This window comes from Macaca nemestrina, chromosome 16, assembly GCF_043159975.1.
Source record: "Macaca nemestrina isolate mMacNem1 chromosome 16, mMacNem.hap1, whole genome shotgun sequence".
In the NCBI taxonomy this organism is placed as follows: Eukaryota; Metazoa; Chordata; class Mammalia; order Primates; family Cercopithecidae; genus Macaca; species Macaca nemestrina.
Window position 1 is genome coordinate 100815282 of NC_092140.1, and position 12901 is coordinate 100828182.

At 46.7% G+C, this 12901-nt stretch overlaps 1 protein-coding gene across 2 annotated transcripts in view; it reads left to right on the top strand.

Moving 5' to 3' along the window:
• The window catches only part of LOC105490231 (myotubularin related protein 6), a 112676-nt gene that overhangs the window by 67383 nt on the left and 32392 nt on the right, over nt 1-12901 (top strand). The window lies entirely within an intron of this gene.

The window sequence follows — 12901 nt, forward strand, 5'->3', positions numbered from 1 at the left end:
GGTCCCTGCCCTGCCCCAAGCGTCTGTGAACTTTGGGCAGGTTGGCCATCCCCTCCCTCGAAAAACAAGCCACGTTCGATGTGGTCAAGTGATGAAAAAGAGGTTTGCATGTTTTTAAATTCATTCATTTGACAAATATTTGATATGCCTACCACATGCCAGGTATTATTGTAGAAACTGGGGACCCAGAAGAGGACCAAATACAACAGCCCATGTCCCCAGGAAGCTTACCTTCCAGTGTCAGCAGGTAAGATGGCTGCTATGAAAGGAAGGACAGGGGCCAGGCGTGGTGGCTCACACCTGTAATCCCAGCACTTTGGGAGGCTGAGGTAGGTGGATCACCTGAGGCCAGGAGTTCAAGACCAGCCTGGCCAACATGGTGAAACCCCGTCTCTACTAAAAATACAAAAATTAGCCAGGTGTGGTGGTGGGCACCTGTAATCCCAGCTACTCGGGAGGTTGAGGCAGGAGAATCGCTTAATCTGGGAGGTGGAGGTTGCAGTGAGCCAAGACTGCACCATTGCATTCCAGCCTGGGCGACAAGAGCGAAACTCCATCTCAAAAAAATATTAAGGAAGGACAGGGACCCTAACTTGAGGACCTGCAGTAGGCTGATAACAGTGATGCACCACTCTCTGCCGTGTGCTGGAGCCTGCTTCTGACTAATTGTATAGTTCATTCTCCAAGGGCAAGATTTTATTTTCTAACAGCTTTATTGAGATATAATTTACATACTTAAATATTCACCCATTTTAAGTGTACAATTCAGTGGTTTTTGGTAAATATAGAGTTTTGCAACTGTCACTTCAATCCCGTTTTAGAACATTTCTATCACTCCATAAAGCTCCTTCACACAAGAGGAAGGTGTAGTTTTTGGAATAAATGAAGGGAGGTGGTGTTTTTTGAGGAGAGAGTGCTGGCCCAAGGACCAGGAGAACCAGGACCTAGTTCCAGCTCTGTACTGGCCTCCGGGAAAGGCACCTCCCCACGGGGTCTCATTCTCTCACCCTTTATGTGAAGGCATTGTTTGCCACGTTCCCTTACAGTTCTAAGATCTTGTGATTTAATTTAAGGAAGATCCACGTATCTGGCAGTTAGAGAGGGATGGGATGGAGAAGAGAGATTTAAAATATAAGAGGAAAGGGAGTGTTGCTGAGAAAATTATCAGAAGGCATTCATGTGGGGAATATGGGGAGTTAAGTAGGGAGGGGAAGACTCAGGGCCTTCGAATCCAGCCCAAGCATTTGAGTCCATCGACTGTCAGGCAGGTACCAGTGAAACTTGTGGTCATTACTTTCTTATAACAAAGAATGACCCAAGATATTGTAGGCTGAAATGAGGCTCAAGTTTAAATCCTATCACTAGGAATGAGAGTTTGAGCAAGTTAACCTCTATAATCTTCTGTTTCTTTGTAGAGAATATCAACCTCACTGAATTGAAGTTAGTTGACAGCTATGTGTGAAGCACACCATCAGGCTTGGTGCCAAGTACTTGATGTTTTAATACAAAAGCTATTTTATGAATATTAATTTGGTGGCAATACAGTGAGTGGATTGGAGGAGAGCCAGTAGTTCAGTGTTTCTCAGAATCTGGTTCCCCGATCAACTGTGTCAGCATCACTTAGAGTACCTTGTTAAAAATGTAGTAGATTCTTGAGCTCAGTCCCAGATCAGATGATCTGAGCATCAGACTGGGCCTTGGAGACCAGCATTTTCATAGGTTCCCAGGGGATGCTGATGCACAATTAAGAACCAGTGTGACGGGTTAGTCCTTAGTAAACGTTACTTGTTTTGTTATTTTGCTGCTGTAAATTATTGCTCTTATAGCATAGAGAAGTCTAGCCTGGGGAGGGGTCATCAAAGGCTTCCTTTTGACCTGCTTTCATATAGGAGTAGGCTGTGGATGAATGTGTATGTAGGCTTTAGCCAGGTAGGGAGGGGAAAGTTATCCGGTTAGAATATATACAGAGGCAAATAAGGGAGATCGTGGCTTTTAGTGGGAGCAACATATTTCAAAATTTGATCGTAATGAAAATGTGACTAGAGAGTAGTAAGAGCTGTATTGGATGTCATATTGAGGAAGATGGAGAGGCAGTTTGGAGCTTTGGTTTTAAGCAAGAGGGATATAAGGTCAGATTGAATTTAGAAGGCCTAGGTATGAGCATGGGTATAAAGCAGTGGTGATTTCCAGGTTTCTCACAGGCTTACTGGGATGGATGGGGCTGCCGTTCATCTAGGAAGGGCATGGAAGAGAAGAATCGGGTGTGTGGATAAAGCCTTGGGTTTTAGGTGTATTACATGGAGATGTCTCTGAGACATCCAAGTGGAGCTATTTTATACAAATTGAAATGTGGGACTGGTGTTAAGGGAAGAGACGTCAATTAGAGAGGGAAATCCGGAAGCCACCAGGTTATAGTGCAGAATTAAGCTATGGGCATGCATAACATTTTTCAGTTCTTAGAATAAGATAAGAGATCTGAGACGGAATCCCTCAAAACTGGGCAGACCTTAAGAAAAAACAGCAAAAGAGAGAGCACTGGAAAACCGAAGAGAGACAGAATGCAGGGAAGAAGTTTGAGAAAATTAACAACTATGTCCAGTGCCACCTAGAGGTCATTTAAAGGGTAGAAATTGTCCCTGTTGTTTTCATTTGGCAAGAGCAGTTTCAGTAGGGAGTAGAGGCTTTATAGTTTAATGGGACATGAGTAAATAGAGACCATGAATGCAGACTACATTTTTATCTATATAACTTTTCTAATAAAATAATTGAAGTAGGGCTGGGCCTGGTGACTCAGCCTGTAATCCCAGCACTTTGGGAAGCCGAGGTGGGAGGATTGCTTGAGCCCAGGAGTTCAACACCAACCTGAGCAACATAGTGAGGTTCCATCTCTACAAAAATTTAGGTGTGGTGCCATGCATTTGTAGTCCCAGCTACTCGGGAGACTGAATTGGGAGGATCATTCGAGCCCAGGAGGTCAAGGCTACAGTGAGCCATGATCTCGCCACTGCACTCCAGCCTGGGTGAGAGACCAAGACCCTGTCTCAAAAAAAAGAAAAAGAAGAATTGGAAAAACAGAATATATTAAAGATGTCCCAGGGACTGGACATGGAAAAGGAAAAGTGACTCATTTCTTTTCCTGGACTATAAGAGGCTTCTTTTAGTGGCAGGAAAGCGTTGTCCTCTTTTTATCCTCAGCACTTAAGCACAGTGCCTGCCATCCCGCTGGTGCTCGGGAAGTCCTTATTGATTGAATAGACGGGTGGTCCGAACTTTTGAGGGTTATTTTTTTCAAATTTCAGATTGAGTTGAGAGGAAATGTAAAGGAACCATGTTAAAATATTGCTACATATCAAGAATTGTACTTTTAAATTTCAGATAGCTTGTGACTTTTCCATTTGCTAGAATTGCTCTTTTTTTTTTCTTTCTTTCTTTAATTTTGAGACAGTGTTTCAGTCTGGTTGCCAAGGCTGGAGTGCAATAGTGCGATCTCGGCTAACTGCAACCTCCACCTCCCTGGTTCAAGGGATTCTCCTGCCTCAGCCTCCCAAGTAGCTGGGATTACAGGCATATGTCACCATGCCTGGCTAATTTTGTATTTTTAGTAGCGATGGGGTTTACCATGTTGGCCAGGCTGGTCTCGAACTCCCGACCTCAGGGGATCCGCCCGTCTCTGCCTCCCAAAGTGCTGGGATTATAGGCGTGAGCCACTGCGCCTGGCGCTTTTTTTCTTTTAATAGGCTTTCTCTTTCCTTCCCTCTAATTTGAGGCAAATATTTATTCTAAATATTTGAGTGCATTACAGAGTTAGAAGCGAGTTAGGATTTCAGTTTGAATATTAATACTAGATAGAATGCAGGATCATAATGGGATGCATCCAATGCGGCTAAGAGCCTTCTGCCATTGGAGAGACCCCACTTAGCGGACCTCTGTGCTCTGCAGCACCTCCTGGCAGCGGGGCTGGGTGGGGGACTAGGGCCACACCTCCAGGAGCCAGGCCAGGTGGCTGTTTGCCAAATGCTGTCTGAAAATGTGCAGTAGTAATAAATGTTTCATGCTCCTCCTTCCTCTGCAGCTGCTAGGGAAGCACTTTCATCTTCGGGAGATGCAGTGTTTGTGGCTGTTTTCCCTGACTGTTTCCACTGCTTTAACCCAGTTTCTCACTCCGCAAGGGCCATTCCTTTCTCCACTTACCCTTTCTGGAGGCATTTCACTCCAGATCCTCTGATTTAGTGTCCATTTTCAAGTCCCTGGGGATTTTGACGTGAACTAATAATGTACAGCGGTTGCTCTTCCAGGACTGTATTTTAAAGGATATAAAAGGGAGGAAGCTTCTCTGTATGGTGAAGATGAGTAAGTGGTAGAGGAACGGAACCCTCAGCTGTTTACATCTGACTCTGTTCGTTTAACCCCTTTGCCTGACCACTGTTGATAAGGGTTTCAGGTGTACTTTATTAGGAGAAATTTTTGGTTCCTCCACGCGGTTACGTGGCACGCGGATTAAATACTTAGCAAAGTGGCCAGTTCATTATACGTGACTAATTCATGTTGCTCTTCAGGAAACATTTTGTGAGTGGCTCATGGGCCAAACATTGTTTAAGGCACTGAAAATGCAAAAATAGGACAGAAGAGTTTCTGCCCTGAGGGTCTCGTAACGCAGGGTGGGAGAGGCGGCAAGTAATACCGGCGACACCGTTCCACCCATGACATGGCCTGTGATGACTGGGTTCGGAACAAGAGAGGGGTGCTTTTGCTCTCCCCCTCTGTAGGCCAGACGGGGGCATGTGGTAGGAGTCAGGAGGGCTCCACAGGAGAAATGATGGTTGGGATGAGTTTTAGGTGATAAGTAGGAATTCACCAGGTGGAAGAGAAGGAACATTCAAGATAAAGAGATTAACAAAAACGGAGGAATGAGACCAGGTCATGGCTCATGCCTGTAATCCCAGCACTTTGGGAGGCCAAGGTGGGTGGATCACCGGAGGTCAGGAGATCGAGCCCAGCCTGGCCAATATGGTGAAACCCCCATCTCTACTAAAAATATAAAAATTAGCTAGGTGTGCGGTGGGCACCTGTAGTCCCAGCTACTTGGGAGGCTGAGGCAGGGGAATCGCTTAAACCCAGGAGGCAGAGGTTGCAGTTAGCCGAGATCATGCCACTGCACTCCAGCCTGGGCAACAAGGGCGAGACTCCGTCTCAAAATAAAAAATAAATGAATAACAAAGGAATGACAAAATCATGACTAGTCCAGGGTGCTGCAGGCGCTCTGATGTGTTGGTGGGGATAGGTAGATGGGAGATGAGGTCAGAAGGTGGCGGTGGCCGGACGGTGCAGACTGTGTTCTACTGGGAGCAGGTGCTGCGCTGTAAGCCTCCAGGAGCTGGAGGATTTGAAGCAGGAGGTTACATAATCGGACACACTTTAGAAAGACCTTTTGGAAGGAGGGCAGATTTGGGTTATCGGGTGTCAGATGCCTCTGAGGCCTTGCCCCACACCCCCTCACCTCACTTCGGGCAGTGAGCACTTTCCTGTGGCTTGGATACACCTGGCACTAAAGCTTTTTTCCCAAGAGTACACCTCACACCTTCTGCACCTGCTCCAGGTATTCTCCAGAGCCGCTGACTCCAGGTAGGGGGTGCCCAGCTCAGAACCATCCAGCTCCAAAGTGCAGGAGATTTAACCCTTTCAGGGGACTCCCTCACACAGGGAGGGATGGAGCCAGTGGCCAAACGCTCCTCCTGGTCCATTCAGAGAGGCAATCTGCATGTGCTCAAGTGGTGGCATGGAGCCCCAGTTGCCTACAGAGGTGATCTCGGTAATTCATGTTTATGTTGGTTTTGCTCCTCCCATTATTCAGTGGGCTCCTTCATTCCTGCCGCTTTGAGTAGTTCCCAGGTGGGCTACCTGCTCACAGGTTCTAGCAAAGCTCTGCTTTAGGGAAAGGAGGAGAGTGGGGATCCAGCATGAGACAGCAGGTTCCGATGAGGAAGCTTTTGCAATTGCTCAGGCAATGATAAAACAGCAAACATTGCATGCTGGGATGTCAAGTAGGGGAAGGAGTAGAGAGGGTTGTAGTGGGGAGAATCGAAAGGTCTTGAGGACCAGTTTAATGTGAGGGTACAGCAGAAATAGGCATTTCTGACATCTCTTGGATTGCCAGCTGGGACCGCAGCGTCATTAACCAAGTTGAGAAGTAAAGCTGCAGGGGTCGGGTGTATGTGCGGGAGACTGTGGGTTCTGCTTTTCACGGGAAGGACTGAAGGCACTGCGGAAAGGCAGGGGGAGATGGTTAGTAGGAAGCTGGGTTCAGGAGTCTGTAGCTCAGAAAACAGGTCTGTTTCTGGCAGTTTTGTGACTCATGAAAATACAAATACTATCTCAGGTCATTTGCATGTAGATCTTTTCCCAGACCTTTGGGGAAAGGGTCAGGTGCAATGAGAGCACCATGGCAGTGCCCCTCTTTCCCCTGCCTCACTGTTTAGTTGTCTATCACCATCTTCTTCCCTTTTAAACATCAGAGCATTTGCCCATTACAAATCATATTATCATAGCTTTAGTATTTAATTTTGTCTTCCTGAGAAAAGCGTTCATGGTAAAGACAGAAATGCCTCCATCACCCCGGAGAGCAGGACACACGGGAAGGAGGGGCAGGTGTGCAGATGAAGGGCTCAGGTTTTGTTCCAGGGCCGCTGGGAAATCATCAAGAGGTGCAGCCACCAAGGACCATATGTGCTTGGGTCACGAGGATCCCTACCTGGGAGTGGGGAGGGTTGACTGGCCCTGCCAGTGTAACCCATGTTCTACTATCCCCCTTGCCCTCTTTTTAGCTAACCTCTACTCATCCTTCAATATCATCTTAGGCCAATGAATCCTTGAATTCATGGTCAACAAGAGGTCTTCTGTAGGCTGAAGTCAGGGCTGAGTGGTCTGCTTGTGATCTCCTAGGAATTCAAATAAATCCAAGTACTTCTTGAACATAGCTCATAGCAGAGGACTGAGCCGTGAAAATGCTAACATGCCTGCCTCCTGTGACACATTATAAGCTCCCTGAGGATGGGGACCAAGGCTTATTTCATCGTTGTATCCTCAGCGTCTGACCGACAGCAGGTACTAAGTCATTACTGCAAAGAACCGAGCATGACACCCAAGGAAACAGATGAAGTGGGGGTAGGACAAGGGAGACTGAGGAGTCTCCCTGGAAACTTCAAGGGAGAGACAGTCACTAAACTCTCATCAGTCGAAGCGATTTCTATTGTACAGTGCAAACCTATGCATGCTGTGAAAAACAGTAAGGGCAATAGGGCTTAGGAGGGGGGGAAGGCTGTGGCTGCCTGGGGTGGCAATGGGGAGCCTCACTAAGGAGGCAAAGATGGAACAGGTGAGGGTCAGACCTCAGATGGAAGGCTGTAGGGCACGTGCTGCCAGGCAGGCGAGGACTTCAGTGTGCCCTTTCCTGCCCACCGTTCCCGTCAATTTCAGCACTGCTGTAGAAAGAGGCTTTTAAACAGCAAACGTCAAGCGTACCCTTCACGAGGACAGGGACCTTCATGTGTGGGATGTAACTCAAGGCCCGAGGGCATATTGGATGCTCAGTGAAGATCTGTTGAATGAATGAAGGGATACGGAAAGTCAAGAGGGGAAAGGTTTGGAAAGCGGCGTGATCCACGGTGTGAAATGCAACAGGTAGTGAAAGACAAGAAGCACCCACAGAACCTTGGACTTTATTCTTATTTATTTACCTCTTTTTATCATCTCCTATTTATCTATGGTCTCAAAGGCTGACCTGTAGAATGTTCAGTTGTTCTCCACAGTGGTTTTACTAGTGTGCTTGGAAAATAGGAATGAGCTGTTTAGAGGATTCTCTTAGAGTCCTATTCCGGAGCTTAAGTGAAGCCAATGAAGTGCGGCTCGTTGGTGTAGCGTCACAGCTACAATGAAGTCGGTATTTCACTCTTGGAATATGGACTGCTTGTGTCTATATCCTCACGGGTATACATCTTACGTTTAACACTGGCATGAAAATAAGTGAAAGTCAGGTAGTCAAATATCCTTTTGTAAATAGTAATAGGGTAAAAACTCTTTAATATAGGATTGTAGTACTTGGCAATCAATTTATAATTTTTGTAGCATTCAATACATAGATTCAATTTATAATGCATAATTTATTATTATAATTTTATAAGATTATATATTTATAATTAAATTTACAATTTATAATTTTGATTGCATCTTTGTAAGTTCCATTTGCAACTCCTTGTCTGCCACAGAGACTTAACATCGTAGGGAATACGTGTGGAGAATCTCTTACTCTTTTAGAATTGAAAGTCATAACTCATGCCTGTAATCCCAGCACTTTGGGCCAAGGCAGGCAGATTGCTTGAGCTCAGGAGTTTGAGACCAGCCTGGACAACACAGTGAAACCCCGTTTCTACAAAAAATACAAAAAGTACTGGGGTGTGGTGGTGTGTGCCTGTAATCCCAGCTACTCAGGAGGCTAAAGCACAAGGATTGCTTGAGAATGGGAGGCAAAGGTTGCAGTGAGCCGCGATGGTGTCACTGCACTCCAGCCTGGGCGACACAGCGAGACTCCATCTCAAAAGAAAAAAGTGAAAGTCACTAATTAGAAAGCCCAAAGATTAGGTGGGAAGTGTTGTCTGGGGTCTAAGCCTGAAAGGGAAGCCTCTTAGGTTCTGTGGGATTCACTTTTCGAGGTAAACTGCAGTTGTTTTGACAGGGGAAATCTGCTTTTAGCCATTTCAAATATTTATATACTTCTTCCAATTCCCTCATAGACTAGGAGCTCATTCAAAGATAAGCGTTTAAACCACAGCGGAAAGTAGAGGCCTCCGATGGAGCACATTTGACACGTGTCCTCATCTGGGGAATGTCCTCATATGATTCAGTCAAAACAGAAGTGAGTGCAAGAAATAACCTCCACTAGATTTTTGCAATTACAGGGATCTATGAAAGTGGGAAAAAAACATTCATTGGAGATCTACATCAGTGGAATCCACACATTTTCAGTCCAATTTTCCTCATGGAAGAAAGACATAGAGGAGGGCTTACGACTGTGAGGCGCTCAAGCTTCCCGCCGGGCCACCAGCCACGCAGCCCTTGTCACCCACGCAGGGTTTCCAGGAGCAATCCTGTAACTCCCTCCACAGACTCTGTGGACCTGGTTCATCTTTCCAGCTGCCTGGAGGTTCTACCCCTAACATTGGCCCTAGAGTGCAGTTGATCTGGCTTTTACTCTTGCGTCCTCTGAAACAAATACACACGTTATGGGGACTCGCTGCTACAGAAATGTTTGAATGTTTGGAAATTTGCATATGTTCAAGAAATCTCAAAAAAGTGCCAACCTTACTCAGTACTGTCCCCTTCTGTGGATGCCCACACACGTTCTCTCCTCCAGCCTCCAACATCCCGCCGCACCACTTCCTTCCCTGTTTACAGACAACACAGACACCATCAGAAACAGCGGTCCCTGATTCCACTCACCATGGTCTCCACAGCCAATGGTCCGTTTTCATTGCTCCCTTTCTCTGGTTCATTTAAAACATTTGATGTGTTTGGTCATCCCTCTTTCATGGAACATTTTATGCTGTTGGCTTCCAGATGCCACAACCTCCTCCATCATAGTATGTGGCTGTGGCCCTAGCTACCTGCATCCCAGGAGGGCTCTGCACAGCCGCCAGCTCTTCCTGTCCTTGGATTCTAATTTAGGGTCTAGGACTCATTCTGAGCACAAAAGGAGCTGGGAAAGCATCGGGGCTATTCATTTAAAATATGGTAGGCAGGTTCTGCTTTATGTGGTGGGGAGTTCCTCAAACTTAAGAGGGTTAAAAAAGATGGTAACTGTCCACGTGGGGCCGTGACCCAGTGAAGTTTGGGTCACCGATGCAAGGCCATTAGTGCCCAAACTGACAATGTCTGGGGAAACTAAGATTTTGCTACCTATCAGATTTATAGGATATATTGAAATCAACAAATGTGTGTGTGTGTGCGTGTGTGTGAGTGTGTGTGCGTGTGTGTGAGTGTGTGTGTTTTCGTTTTTTAGATGGAGTCTCTATCGCCCAGGCTGGAGTGCAGTGGCACGATCTCAGCTCACTGCAACCTCCAATTCCTGGGTTCAAGCAATTCTCCTGCCTCAGCCTGCTGAGTAGCTAGGATTACAGACATGTGCCACGATGCCCGGATAATTTTTTGTGTGTGGAGAAACCCTGTGTGTGGAGACAGGGTTTCACCATGTTGGCCAGGCTTGTCTCGAGCTCCTGGCCCGCCTCGGCCTCCCAAACTGCTGGGATTACGGGCTCCACGCCCGGCCTGTTTTTGTTTTTAAAGAAAGCAACAAACAAATGAGCTAAGCTTAATAAGGGAAAATGAGGCCGGGCGCGGTGGCTCAAGCCTGTAATCCCAGCACTTTGGGAGGCCGAGACGGGTGGATCACGAGGTCAGGAGATCGAGACCATCCTGGCTAACACGGTGAAACCCCGTCTCTACTAAAAAATACAAAAATACTAGCCGGGCGAGGTGGTGGGCGCCTGTAGTCCCAGCTACTCGGGAGGCTGAGGCAGGAGAATGGCGTGAACCCGGGAGGCGGAGCTTGCAGTGAGCTGAGATCCGGCCACTGCACTCCAGCCTGGGCGACAGAGCGAGACTCCGTCTCAAAAAAAAAAAAAAAAAAAAAAAGAAAAAAAGAAGAAGGGAAAATGAGTAAAAACAACAAAAAGAAAGAAGAAAAAAAGCAAAGATAAAGAACACTGTTAATGAATTTTTAAAAAGAGAACATCAAAAAAGTCGAGAAGCCTGAGAGCGGTTTCTTAGACAAAAATTGATCAAGTGGGCAGACTTTCCGCACACCTACTTAAGGGTGAAAAAGACAAATGAAACAAAAGAGAAAAATAATGTGGCAACACCTTCAGCTCTCTCCTGGGCATCCACAGAACCCCCGACTAGTCTCCCAGCTGCTGCTCTTCTTCCCAGCCTGAACGATGCTGTTCCCCTAAATTCATATCTTAGAAACAAATACTTGCTATGGTAGCGAGGCCTTTGGGAAGTAATTAAGTCATGAGGGCTCCACCCAAATGCATGGGATTAGGGCCCTTATAAAAGAGGCTTGTTGAGGGAAAAAGTCTCTCCAACCTCATTTTTCCTCTACTCTCCCATCACCACAACAGTCAACACAGAAGACTTCTGTGACCAAATGTGTGGGTTTTTCTCCCCACACACGAAGCAGCAGACACCAGTTGGGTGTCCTCCAATTCAGTTCCAACACTACCCAGAAACTGTCAGATCCCACAGATTGGGGGCTCCCTAGCACTGGTGACTGGATCCCACAGTCCTCAAGATTCCCCTCGTATGCCCTGACACCAGCTGCAAATCTGGACCTCCGGAACTTCTGACCAGCCGTCTTCAAGTTAGGGTTCCTACGACCCCTGTTTGGGTTGGATTAATTTGCTGCAGCAGCTCACACAACTCTGGGAAACACTCACTTGCTGGCTTATAATAAAGGATAGTACACGGGATACAGAAGAAGAGATGCATAGGGTGAGGTATGGGGGAAGGGGTTCCGAGCTTCCATGAACCTCCACGTTTTCAGTCATCTGGAAGCACTCTGAGCCCAGTCCTCCTACTGGGTTTTTATGAAAGCGTTCCTTTCCCCGAGGACATGAGATGGGACCCACTCAGGGAAAGGTCTTAAAACCCGCAATCAGAAAGGCAGGAAAAGACAGGTGTTCCGCCTTGGGGCAGGTGACAGGAGGGCGGGAGGTCAGAGGCTGTCCTGAGGCCCAACACACCCAGCATTATAACAAAAGACTGTAACAAGGTGATAATGGTTTGGCTGTGTCCCCACCCAAATCTCACCTTGAATTGTAATAATCCCCGTGTGTCAAGGGTGGGGTCAGGTGGAGATAATTCAATCACAGAGCCGGTGTCTTTCCCCTGCTGATAGTGAAGAGGTCTTACAGATCTGATGCTTTTATAAATGGGAGTTCTCCTGCACACATTCTCTTGCCTGCCACCATGTAAGATGTGACTTTGCTCCTCATTTGCTTTCCTCCATGACTATGAGGCCTCCCCAGCCATGTGGAATTGTGAGTCCATTCAACCTCTTTCCTTTATAAATTATGTACTCTCAGGTATGTCTTTATTAGCAGCAGGAGAGCAGACTAATACACAAAGGAGTTAGGAGCAAGGAACCATGGAGGAACGCCTACACATATACCATACGCATATACATCTCATAACACCATGGGGCTCAGAGGAGCTCCCTTGCCCCTTCACATGTGAGGACCAGAAAGCACCATCTAGGAGGAATGAACCCCACCAGACCCTGAATCTCCTTGTGCTTTGATTTTTATTTCTCAGCCTCCAGAACTGTAAACAATAAATTTCTGTTGTTTACCAATGACCCAGCCTAAGGTATTTTTTAGCAGTGGAAAAAAAAAAAAATAGACTAAGACACTGCCCCAACTCCATGTAACAGCCCAACTGATCATATAGCATACACTGGGATCATGTCACCATCTACATAAAATCCTCCAGTATATGGCTGTTGCCCTTAGAGTACATGCAACCTGCTCATGATGACCTGGAGGCCTCTGATTTCACCTGTGCCTACCTCTCTGGCCTCCTTTATCATTGCTGGCCTACCTTTTCTTTCTACCCTTGTTTCTGTTCTTTAACCTATCAAGCTTGTTCTGGCTTCAGAGCCTTGTACTTGCTATTCTCCCAGCCAAGACGTGCTGGCCCCTGGCCTTGGCAAGCCTCCCTCCCTTAAAATCGCAGCTCCTCGTCTTCCTGGCCACCCTGTCTCTGACCAGCTCATCCCAGGCAGCCACATCCGCCTACCTCCACTGTCTGTAATCCATTTGTTGATTCCGTCTGTGGTTTCCAGGACTTTTCC